Consider the following 11,493-nt stretch of genomic DNA (forward strand, 5'->3'; position numbering starts at 1 on the left):
AATGGAATATTACTAAGCCATAAAAAGAAACGAAATTGAGTTATTTGTAGTGAGGTGGATGGACCTAGAGTCTGTCATACAGAGTGAAGTAAGTCAGAAAGAGAAAAACAAATAGTGCATGCTAGCACATATATATGGAATCTAAAAAAAAAAAAAAAAAAAAGTAGTTCTGAAGAACCTAGGGGCAGGACAGGAATAAAGACACAGACATAGAGAATGGACTTGAGGACATGAAGAGGGGGAAGGGTAAACTGGGACGAAGTGAGAGAGTGGCATGGACATATATACACTACCAAATGTAAAATAGATAGCTAGTGGGAAGCAGCCGCATAGCACAGGGAGATCAGCTTGGTCCTTTGTGACCACTTAGAGGGGTGGGATAGGGAGGGGAGGGTGGGAGGGAGACGCAAGAGGGAGGAGATATGGGGATATATATATATGTAGAGCTGATTGATTCACTTTGTTATAAAGCAGAAACTAACACACCATTGTAAAGCAGTTGTACTCCAATAAAGATGTTTAAAAAAAAAGATACATGCACCCCAATGTTCATAGCAACACTATTTATAATAGCCAAGACATGGATGCAACCTAAGTGTCCATCCACGGATGAATGGATAAAGAAGATGTGGTATATATACACAATGGAATATTACTCAGCTATAAAAAAAAGAATGAAATAATGCCATTTGCAATATGGATGGACCTAGAGATTATCATATTAAGTGCACTAAGTCAGACAGAGAAAGACAATTTTCATATGATATCACTTATATGGGGAATCTAAAAAAGTAATGCAAGTGAATATATTTACAAAACAGAAGTAGACTCACAGGCATAGAAAACAAACTTATGTTACCAAAGGGGATAGTGGGGGGAGGAAAGATAAATTAAGAGTTTGGGATTAACATATACACACTACTATATATAAAATAGATAAATGACAAGGACCTACTGTATAGCACAGGGAAGAATACTCAATATTTTGTAATAACCTATCATGGAAAAAAATCTGAAAAAGTATATATATATACACACACATGTATAACTGAGTCACTTTGCTGTATACTTGAAACTAACACAACACTGTAAATTAACTATACTTCAATAAAAATAAAGATCGCAGAAAGTCAAAAAAAAAAAAAAAAACTCTAGGAATGTCCAGGGTTATAAACTAGTGCTGGTATTGAAAAGTTTTGCTTTTGGTGGTGTTTATCATCAATGAATTTAATATTATTCACCATTAGGAGTTCTTGGCAAATGATATATCATACACACAGTTAAAACATGAAAAAGAACGAGGCCTTTAAAGAGTTCTAAGGACCCAAACAAAACTTAGACCTAGCTTTAAATTCTGACTCCCTCAGGGATCTTTTCAGATTGGAAATAATTATCTTCCCTTCAGGAAAAAATGGAATGAAATCTCTGCATTCTGGTATCTCTTTCTACTTCTACCTGGAGGATGAAACTGATGGAAACGGTAATCAAAATGTTGGATCTCAGTTAACAGTTTTAGGACAGGAAGCTTGATCTGACCCAGACGGAGACAGTTCTCAGTGAAATCTCTTTCTCATTTTGTTGGCACAAGGTCCCATTTGAACAAAGTTAAATTCAGAGAGTAACTGACTTTTCAGGTATGCTTTTCGGGGTGGGGGGACAAAGTCTAGCTTGATGTCATGATGGTGAAAATGTGTAAGACTATATTTTTGTAAAACCTTTTACAAACAACTTTTCAATGACAGCTTTAATAAACAAATCTTAAATCATGCAGAGTTCTTTAACTATTGTATTGGAATATTTTGTTGCTTTGAAAAAACTTTAACACTCATTGGAATATTCTGTACCAATTCCAGTGAAAGCAAGGAGTTCTTCTTTTTCAGTCGTCATCTCTATCCTACCAAGGAAACAGAATCTTCTTAATAAATAAGGCCAGTAATAGCAATACCATGACACTCTCAACTGCAAACTTTCATATACCAGATGAATGGGGAGCTATTCTGGCTGTTTGCTTTCTTCCACAAAGAATCTAAAATTTTAAGAATTGAGAAAAGAAAATTCATAGAGAAGGAAAGGAAATATTACAATTTATAGGATTGAAAAATGTGTACTAATTCTATTCCCATAGACTATTTTGGATTTTTTTGAGATCCTAAGGATTTAGCCACCAACTCGCACCATCCCAGAATCTTATCACAGATAGATATGAGGCTTATGCTTTGAAGCCAAGCAGAACCAAGTCACAAATTGTGGTCAGAAGGATGCCTAGAAGAATATTGTTGACTCCTAGTTTAGGTCCACAGTCAAGCTCTTAAAAAAAAAAATCCTAGCTGCTCACTGTTTACTGGAAACCAGCAGGTTGGGTCCCCTGGTCTGAATACACCTGCTGTAGGTCACCTATTCTCTTTGCACCTAATTTCTATTTTTATAAAATGAGACTAGTCTCAAAGATGCTTTGTAGTTCTACAGCATCAAAGTGGAAAAATGTGCATGACAACAGTGAACTATTCAACACATACTTATTAAACACCTACTACAGAAAAAGCTGGATAATCTAAAAATGAACAAAACATAGTCTCTTTTTATTTATTTATTTATTTATTGGCTGCATTGGGTCTTCATTGCTGTGTGCAGGCTTTCTCTAGTTGCGGTGAGAGGGAGCTACTATTCATTGTGGTGCACGGGCTTCTCATTGTGGTGCCTTCTCTTGTTGTGGAGCATGGGCTCTAGGTGTGCAGGCTTCAATAGTTGTGGCACACGGGCTTAGTTGATCTGTGGCATGTGGGATCTTCCTGGACCAGGGCTCGAACCCGTGTCCCCTGCACCACCAGGGAAGTCCTAGTTTCTGACTTCTAAAATTTATAGGTAGTAGTCTCTGTTGAAAATTATCATTTGAAAACTTAATTATTTTTCTCAACTACTATTCTTAGGATAAATTACTGGTTTCACCTCATTGTACAGAGTTGGAATAAATTACTGCCTCAGCTTGCTTTCCATATATTTTACATTAACAAGTGTCATTTAAGAGAATTTTTAATGCAAAATACCAGGTAACATAACCAGGTGAAACATTAAAATTTAGTTATTGGAAATTTAACATTTATTGCATCCCTCCACTGGTGGGGGACTACTAAATAACCAAAGGGAATTTCCATCTAGGAGACCACATGCTGGAGTAGGCAAATAAGGAAAATAAGATTACAAACCAATAAATAAAAATACCTGCATGATATGACTTTACAAGGGCAATCTGCTCTATGATGGAAGGTGAAGACCTCGATTATACAAATCAAACATACAACTAAGAGAAGAACATGGGATCTGAGAAGAGGATCCACAGTATGTTCTGGATATTTTTGCAAGAACGCATGTTCTCTCCTTTCCCTTCCTACATGGGCTGTTCTAGAAATGCCAGAGTTTGTGCTCTTGGGTGGAGCTACAGTCTTGGTCCAGGTGATAAACTCTGTTCCCTATGCTACCATAAATGTGTGCTGCCCTACTGCCCAAGTGGGGTTTGGAAAGCAGTTGGAGAAAGGGAACAGATGTGAAATGTTTAAGTTGTAAATTACCACAAAGTATGATTCTATTTCTTAGAAAACAAAACTGGTAATACAAAATTATATTTGTTCTTTGAGAAAAACATCTAGGTATTGTATTGGTTGTCAGTGACTTAACAAGATGGGAATACAGTGAGATTCCTTCCAATGCCAAGATTTTTATGGTTTTCACGTGAATGATATTCATTCAACACTTTGTGAACACAACTGTTTATAAACTGACACCTGTAAAAGTGATTTGTTCTATGTCATGCATTTTGTTTTCTGTCTGTATCTGTCCAATTCTTCTGAAGTACTGAGAAATCAGAATTTGTCCACCTCAAAAGGAGAATATTTATCTTACATCCTCTAAGACCTCCAAATCAGAATAAGCTCCAACCAAGTATATAAAATTTTTCTGGATGGTTAAGTATTTGAAAATATTAGCGGAAATTATGAATTGTATTGATTTCACCAGATGTTGCTCCAATATATACAGTATTTTAAAAATAATTTTAAGGTCCATAGGAGCCTCTATACTGTGCTTCAGTACACAGCTTTCTCTATTCAGGCGAAACTTGCAAATCAGCTTGCATGTTGCTTTCTTGGCATTCCTTGCAGCCCTCAACCTTAGAGCCCTGTAGAGAGCAGGCAACCAGTGAACCATGTGGAAATAAAAGCTTCATCTTCCCAATGCTGGTGAAAAGAAAATATACTTCAGTTTTTATCTCATTAAACAATGTAATTTGGAAACTGATAAGATCAAAATAAAGAGGTTAAAAATAAGGACAAATAATCAGAAGAGTGAAAGGAACAGTTAATTGCAATCTGGAAACCATCCAGTTTTTTTTGCCCAGTGCTTTTTATAGACTGTTTTTTGTTCCAATGAAAGTCATCACTGAATTGTCTGGTAGAAATAATCTAAGTCTATCTTTTTAAATAAACTTTTGATTTAAAAATAGGTTAGGAGAAATGTCTATTTAGGTCTTCTGCCCATTTTTGGATTTGTTTGTTTGTTTGTTTTTGGTATTGAGCTGCATGAGCTGCTTGTATATTTTGGAGATTAATCCTTTGTCAGTTGCTTCATTTGCAAATATTTTCTCCCACTCTGAGGGTTGTCTTTTCATCTTGTTTATGGTTTCCTTTGCTGTGTAAAAGCTTTTAAGTTTCAGTAAGTTCCATTTGTTTATTTTTATTTTTATTTCCATTTCTCTAGGAGGGGGGTCAAAAAGGATCTTGCTGTGATTTATGTCATAGTGTGTTCTGCCTATGTTTTCCTCTAAGAGTTTGATAGTGTCTGGCCTTACATTTAGGTCTTTAATCCATTTTGAGTTTATTTTTGTGTATGGTGTTAGGAAGTGTTCTAATTTCATTGTTTTACATGTAGCTGTCCAGTTTTCCCAGCGCCACTTACTGAAGCGGCTGTCTTTTCTCCATTGTATATTCTTGCCTCCTGTATCAAAGATAAGGTGACTATATGTGTGTGGGTTTATCTCTGGGCTCTCTATCCTGTTCCATTGATCTATATTTCTATTTTTGTGCCAGTACCATACTGTCTTGATTAATGTAGCTTTGTAGTATAATCTGAGGTCAGGGAGCCTGATTCCTCCAGCTCCGTTTTTCTTTCTCAAGATGCAAATCAAAACTACAAGGAGGTATCACCTCATACCGGTCACAATGTCCATCTTCAAAAAATTTACAAACAATAAATACTGGAGAGGGTGCGGAGAAAAGGGAACCCTCTTGCACTGTTGGTGGGAATGTAAATTGATACAGCCACTATGGAGAACAGTATGGAGGTTCCTTAAAAAACTAAAAATAAAACTACCATATGACCCAGCAATCCCACTACTGGGCATATACCCTGAGAAAACCATAATTCAAAAAGAGACATGTACCACAATGTTCATTGCAGTGCTATTTACAAGAGCCAGGACATGGAAGCAACCTAAATGTCCATCGACAGATGAATGGATAAAGAAGATGTGGCACATATATACAATGGAATATTACTCAGCCATAAAAAGAAACAAAACTGAGTTATTTGTAGTGAGGTGGATGGACCTAGAGTCTGTCATACAGAGTGAAGTAAGTCAGAAAGAGAAAAACAAATAGTGCATGCTAGCACATATATATGAAATCTAAAAAAAAAATGTTCTGATGAAATTAGGGGCAGGACAGGAATAAAGATGCAGACATAGAGAATGGACTTGAGGGCATGGGGAGGGGGAAGGGTAAACTGGGACAAAGTGAGAGAGTAGCATTGACACATATATACTACTAAATGTAAAATAGATATCTAGTGGGAAGCAGCTGCATAGCACAGGGAGATCAGCTCAGTGCTTTGTGACCACCTAGAGGGGTGGGATAAGGAGGGTGGGAGGGAGATGCAAGAGGGAGGGGATATGGGGATATATATATATATAGCTGATTCACTTTGTTTTACAGCAGAAACTAACACACCATTGTAAAGCAATTATACTACAATAAAGATGTTAAAAAAAAAACAATTCTTGAAAGTTTATCAATTAGAAACACAATTTCCTGTATTGCCTTTCTCTCCTAATTGCCTCTGTAATTGCCCTTTCCTATTATTTTTTACCCTTGTAATACAATACCCTCTTAACTGGTGTCTCTAACTTTTGTGTCTCCTTTCCCCAGTCCTTATTCCACATAGCAAATAAAAAATTATGTTTGTGAAGCACACACAAAAAATAAATAAATAAAAGAAAAGAAAAGAAAAATAGATTAGGATTTACAGAACATTTGTGAAGGTAGTACAGAGAGTCCCCATATGTCCTACACCTAGTTTCTCCTATTATAAACATTTTATATTAGTAATGTAAAGTTATTACAATTAATCAACCAATACTGATATGTTTTCTATTAACAAAGGCCATACTTTATTTGAATTTCCTTGGCTTTTACCTGATGCCTTTTGGTAACAATCCAAGGATTGTTAGTCCAGGATTCCACAATACATGTATCTGTCATGTCCCTTAAGGCTCCACTTGGCTGTGACAACGTCCCAGTCATTTTCATCACATCATATCTAGGGTATATTTATCACCATGACTTACCACTGTTGACGTTAATCTTGATCATCTGCCTGAGATAGTGTTTGTAGGGTTTTTCTAGTGCAGAGTTACTCCCTCCTATTTCTATGTTGTACTTTTTGAGAAGTCACTATACACAACCCACAACTAAGGAGTGGGGAGTTATACTCTACCTCCTTGAGGTTGAAGTAACTACATAAATTATTTGAGCTTCTTCTGAAAGGAAATTTATCTGTTCTTCAATTTTATTTTCTTACACAGTCATTAGTTTACATTGATATGGACTCATGACTGTCTGGTTTACACTGGGTTACAATACAATACTTATTAATTTTGTTGTTAAAATTCTCCAGCTTTAGCCATTAGGAGCTCTTTTAGTTTCCTGTATCTCTTTGATGGACTCTCATCACTGGGCTTTTTCAAACACTTACTTTCTGGCACTATGAGATGCTCTAGGATTATCTAGGATTTTTCCATGTCCCAGTCCTAGAATCTGCAATTTTTTTCAAGTATCCTTGGTTCTTTTCATTGCAGAATGGTATTAGAAAACAAGACCTGGCTGATAAGTGTGCTTGTTGCTACTGGGGTGTCATTGCTTCTGGACCCTCTCAACTAACAGAGCAAGGAAATATATGTGTTTATACTAACCTGTCTATATGCACATATCTGTAAATATCTCTGTATGTATGTATGTATGTGTATATATATTCATATTGGTTTTTACCACATGGATCATTCATGCCTTCCCCCTTTGCTTGTCTATAGCTTCTATTCCAATAAGCAGAAATCTGGTTCCCACCATCTGCTCTCCATTTATTTAGTTATTCAATGCCAGTTGTTCAATTCCAGTCCATGTATATAATGGCTTCACAATTTTTAACCTGTAGGGAACAACTTAATCAGCTATAGTATAGCACTTATGTACAGTTTCCTTTGCTTTTTCTGCATCAATTGATAAAGTCATAAGATTTTTATTTTTTATATATGATAAATTACACTGATTTTTGAACTATGAGCCAACCTTGCATACTTGGGAAAAAAAATGTCACGGGTCATGATATATAATACTTTCTATATATTGTCAGGTAAAATTTGCTAACATGTTTTGAGAATCATTTTGTTTACATTCATGAGAGATATTGTTCTGCAGTTTTCTTATGATTTCTTTATCTGATTTTATTGTTAGAGTAATGCTGGACTTGGATAGTAGGTTAGGAAGTATTCTTTTGCTTCTAGTTTTTGGAATAAATTATGCAAACTTGGTGTTATTTTGCCTATGTCAAAGGCAGAAGTGTTTATCTAAGGAAATTTACTGGAAAACTTTGATGGGATACATTAGATTTGTTTCCATTACAGCAGATTCTTTCAGAGTGAATAAAGGTTACTATCAGTTCTCATGATTTTCTGAAAGGATTTGAGATTACTAAAAGAATAAAATCAACGTAAAGCAACTTCACATTATATTATAGATTTGAAGAATATGTTTGTTTCAGGGAAAATTTACTGAGATTAGTCTAATCAACATTCTGTAGTCTGGTGCAGGAAGAAGGAAGAATGAGATTTCTGCTTAGCTAATAAGTTAGACTACTTCATACCTGAGAAGCAGCAACGAGCATAGATGGAGGTTTCTTCTTTACTCAAAACGGTGTAGATTTTCACCCTGATTTACCAATTATGGTCTCATTTTTCCTATTGTCCAATCAACTTGTCCAGTTTGGCATGCGTCCTGGATTTTTCATTTTTAAAGAAATATTGTTAATGGTTGTATGAAGATAAATTCAGATGTTTGAGCCAGACTTCCACATTGTACATCCAGCTTCTCCTTTGGTTGTCATCTAACCCCATAAATAAACCTATATTTCTACATGACACTAAATTTTTTTAAATAAACAAGTTCTGTAGGTTTTGCTTGTTTTTGTTAAAACCCGGTTGGAAATATTTAATCAAATATTAAATAAATGTTGGATTAAAAGATGTCAACTTTCAAAGCTTTGAGTGAGTTCCAGATAGGGAAAATGAAGCTTACATGCAGAAAGCATTTATCCTATGAAAACATGGAAGAGACTACAACATACATAGATTTATAATTGCACTGTGGAATACTTCACCTTGTGGGAAGAGTCTTTTGGTGGAGTTCCCATTTTTAATTTGATATGTTAATTCTAAGTACTGCAACAGAATATTAAAATACCTGTGGACTTTGAGCATTTAGACTTGACAAAACTTTCAAAAAATCATAAACACAAGGAATAATACTCTGGAAAACTGAAGGTGCTATTTGTACATGGGAAATATTCACACATTCACTTTAAATATTTTTGTGTTGAGAATACGCTCTATTGAACAGATTTTGCTCTTAGGTTAGCAGGTACTATGGCACTTAGAGAAATGATATTTTCTCTATTAAAGCTATTATGATCTATGGAAACGAGTCAAAGTTGTTAACAATTTCAAATTTGCTAATCATAAGATGCAATTTTGAAAATTAAAACTAATATAACCATATTAATAAAATACACTCTCATAATTATGCACTTTTGGTGTGAACCAAAAAATATTATATATTTGAATATGAATTGTGGTGGTGGAAGAAGCATTAACAGACTAGACAGGGCAGGGGGGGGCAGCGGGTAGGTACTGCTGTTGGAAGCTGAGAAAAGAAACTATGGCTGCCCTCTTGTATGCACCATATTTTGAGTCTGAAAAGAGGAAGCCAAAGCTGGGAGGGGCTCGGTGAGGGACTCCTCCAGCAGCCAGGCAGCATGGTGACCTTGGAGATGCATGTGTGCGAGACGGATGGTTGCAGCAGCGAGGCCAAGCTCCAGTGTCCCACCTGCATCAAGCTGGGCATCCAGGACTCGTACTTCCGCTCGCAGGAATGTTTTCAAGGAAGTTGGGCTACTCACAAGTTACTACATATGAAAGCAAAAGATGAAAAGGCCAAGCAAGAAGTGTCTTCCTGGACTGTGGAAGGGGATATCAACACTGACCTATGGGCACGTTATTGATATACTAGTAAACTCAGACCACATTGTCCACTGATGTCAACAAGGCCAGGGCCAAGTCATAGTCAAAGACCAGATTATGCTGATCACCCTTTAGGAATGTCTGAATCTGAGCGGGCTCTTAAAGGTACTTCTCAAGGTAAGTTACTCTCATCTGAAGATATAGAAGGGGTGCTACTGCTAGAGAAGCCTATGTGGACATTGATGCTGGGGTGATTAAACCAGGTGCAACTACTGAAGAAATAGATCATGCTGTACACTTAGCATGCATTGCAAGAAATTGCTATCCTTCTCCCCTGAATTATTATAATTTCCCAAAGTCTTGTTGTACTTCAGTGAATGAAGTGATCTGCCATGGAATTCCAGACAGATGGCCCTTGCAAGAAGGTGATATTGTTAATGTGGACATCACTCTTTATCACAATGGTTGTCATGGGGACCTGAATGAGATGTTTTTTGTTGGGGACGTGGATGAGGGAGCACAGAAACTGGTTCAGACCACGTGTGAGTGCCTGATGCAAGCCATTGATGCAGTGAAACTTGGTGTTCGATACAGAGAATTGGGAAACGTTATCCAGAAGCATGACCAAGCAAATGAATTTTCAGTTGTTCAAAGCTATTGTGGGCATGGAATCCACAAGCTTTTTCATACAGCCCTCAATGCACCTCACTAGGCCAAAAATAAAGCAGTTGGAGTGATGAAGGCTGGCCACATATTTACAATTGAGCCAATGATTTGTGAAGGTGGAAGGCAGGATGAAACCTGGCTGGATGGCTGGACAGCAGTGGTGAGAGATGATGGGAAGCTGTCTGCCCAGTTTGAGCACACCCTGCTGGTCGCGGACACTACCTGTGAAATCCTAACCCTGTGACTCGATAGCTCGTGGCCTCATTTCATGTCCCAATTTTAATTTCTCCTGAGATGGTGCATCTCGGTGATAACTTCTGGCTGTACTCTGCATTTTATTGAGACTGAAGAATGGAAGAGGAAATTTTTTAATTACTTGTTTTGTTTTGATTATAGATAAGGAAGGACTACAGCATTTGATGTGTGTCCTCAAGAACTTGTCTTGGGTCTGAAAAAGCCAAGAAGAATAAAGGAAGCATTTCTCGATTCCTCTCAATGCTCCCCTCTCCCCACAAAAAATAAAATCTCTGCACCCCCGTTTTCTTATTTTCCCTTTGAGCAATTTTACTTAAACCTGTTTCTACGTTGATTTTTTCACTGCCACAACCGGGCCATTAGAGCCAGCTACTTTCCAGGTGAATGTTGGAGGCGAGAATCCTTGAAACTTTAGCAACATATATTGCTCCCGATTTTTTTATTATATATGTAAGGAACTATGTATGTATACATTTTAAGTTCCATATATGTAATTACTGAACACTGTATGACCTGGAGTTTGTGATGATTCTGCTCTGACAAGGTCAAAAGCTGTCATAAATGGACTTGTCGTTTGCAGTGATTTAATCCTGACCTGGGAATTGGCCTCCCTTCCCCCTGCTAATTATTTACATTTATAATTGTGTGTAAGCAAGCACTCGGTCAGCGAGACTTGCCAATGTGGATTCTGTGAGTGAATGGATGTAGAAAAATTCACTTTGGAAAAAGGTTATCAGATTTTTAAAAATCTAGTTTATGGCAAAAATAGCCATGTTCCAAGTGGAAGCCGGCTGTGCAGAGAATGAGATTTTTGTAATCCATTGCTGTTTCAGACCTCTGTTTGGTCTTAATGGGAGGAAAAACACTCCCTTCACCTCTCTGTCTTATTTCAAGGTCATCCCTTGGAGATATTCAGAGAAGGATGGAAGGTGCACTGTGGATGTTGATGGGGAAAGACAGTTCTGAAGTCTCTCCAGCAGTGAGCAGAGTCTGGAAATTCTAACGTTTAGTAAACC

The 11,493-nt window shown here is 36.9% G+C and overlaps 1 pseudogene; it reads left to right on the forward strand.

Annotated features, from left to right (window-relative positions):
• The first annotated feature begins 9,351 nt into the window (after positions 1-9,351).
• Positions 9,352-10,505, forward strand: LOC103018909 (methionine aminopeptidase 1-like; annotated as a pseudogene).
• Positions 10,506-11,493: the final 988 nt, after the last annotated feature.

This window comes from Balaenoptera acutorostrata, chromosome 2 (genome assembly GCF_949987535.1).
Source record: "Balaenoptera acutorostrata chromosome 2, mBalAcu1.1, whole genome shotgun sequence".
Taxonomy (NCBI): Eukaryota; Metazoa; Chordata; class Mammalia; order Artiodactyla; family Balaenopteridae; genus Balaenoptera; species Balaenoptera acutorostrata.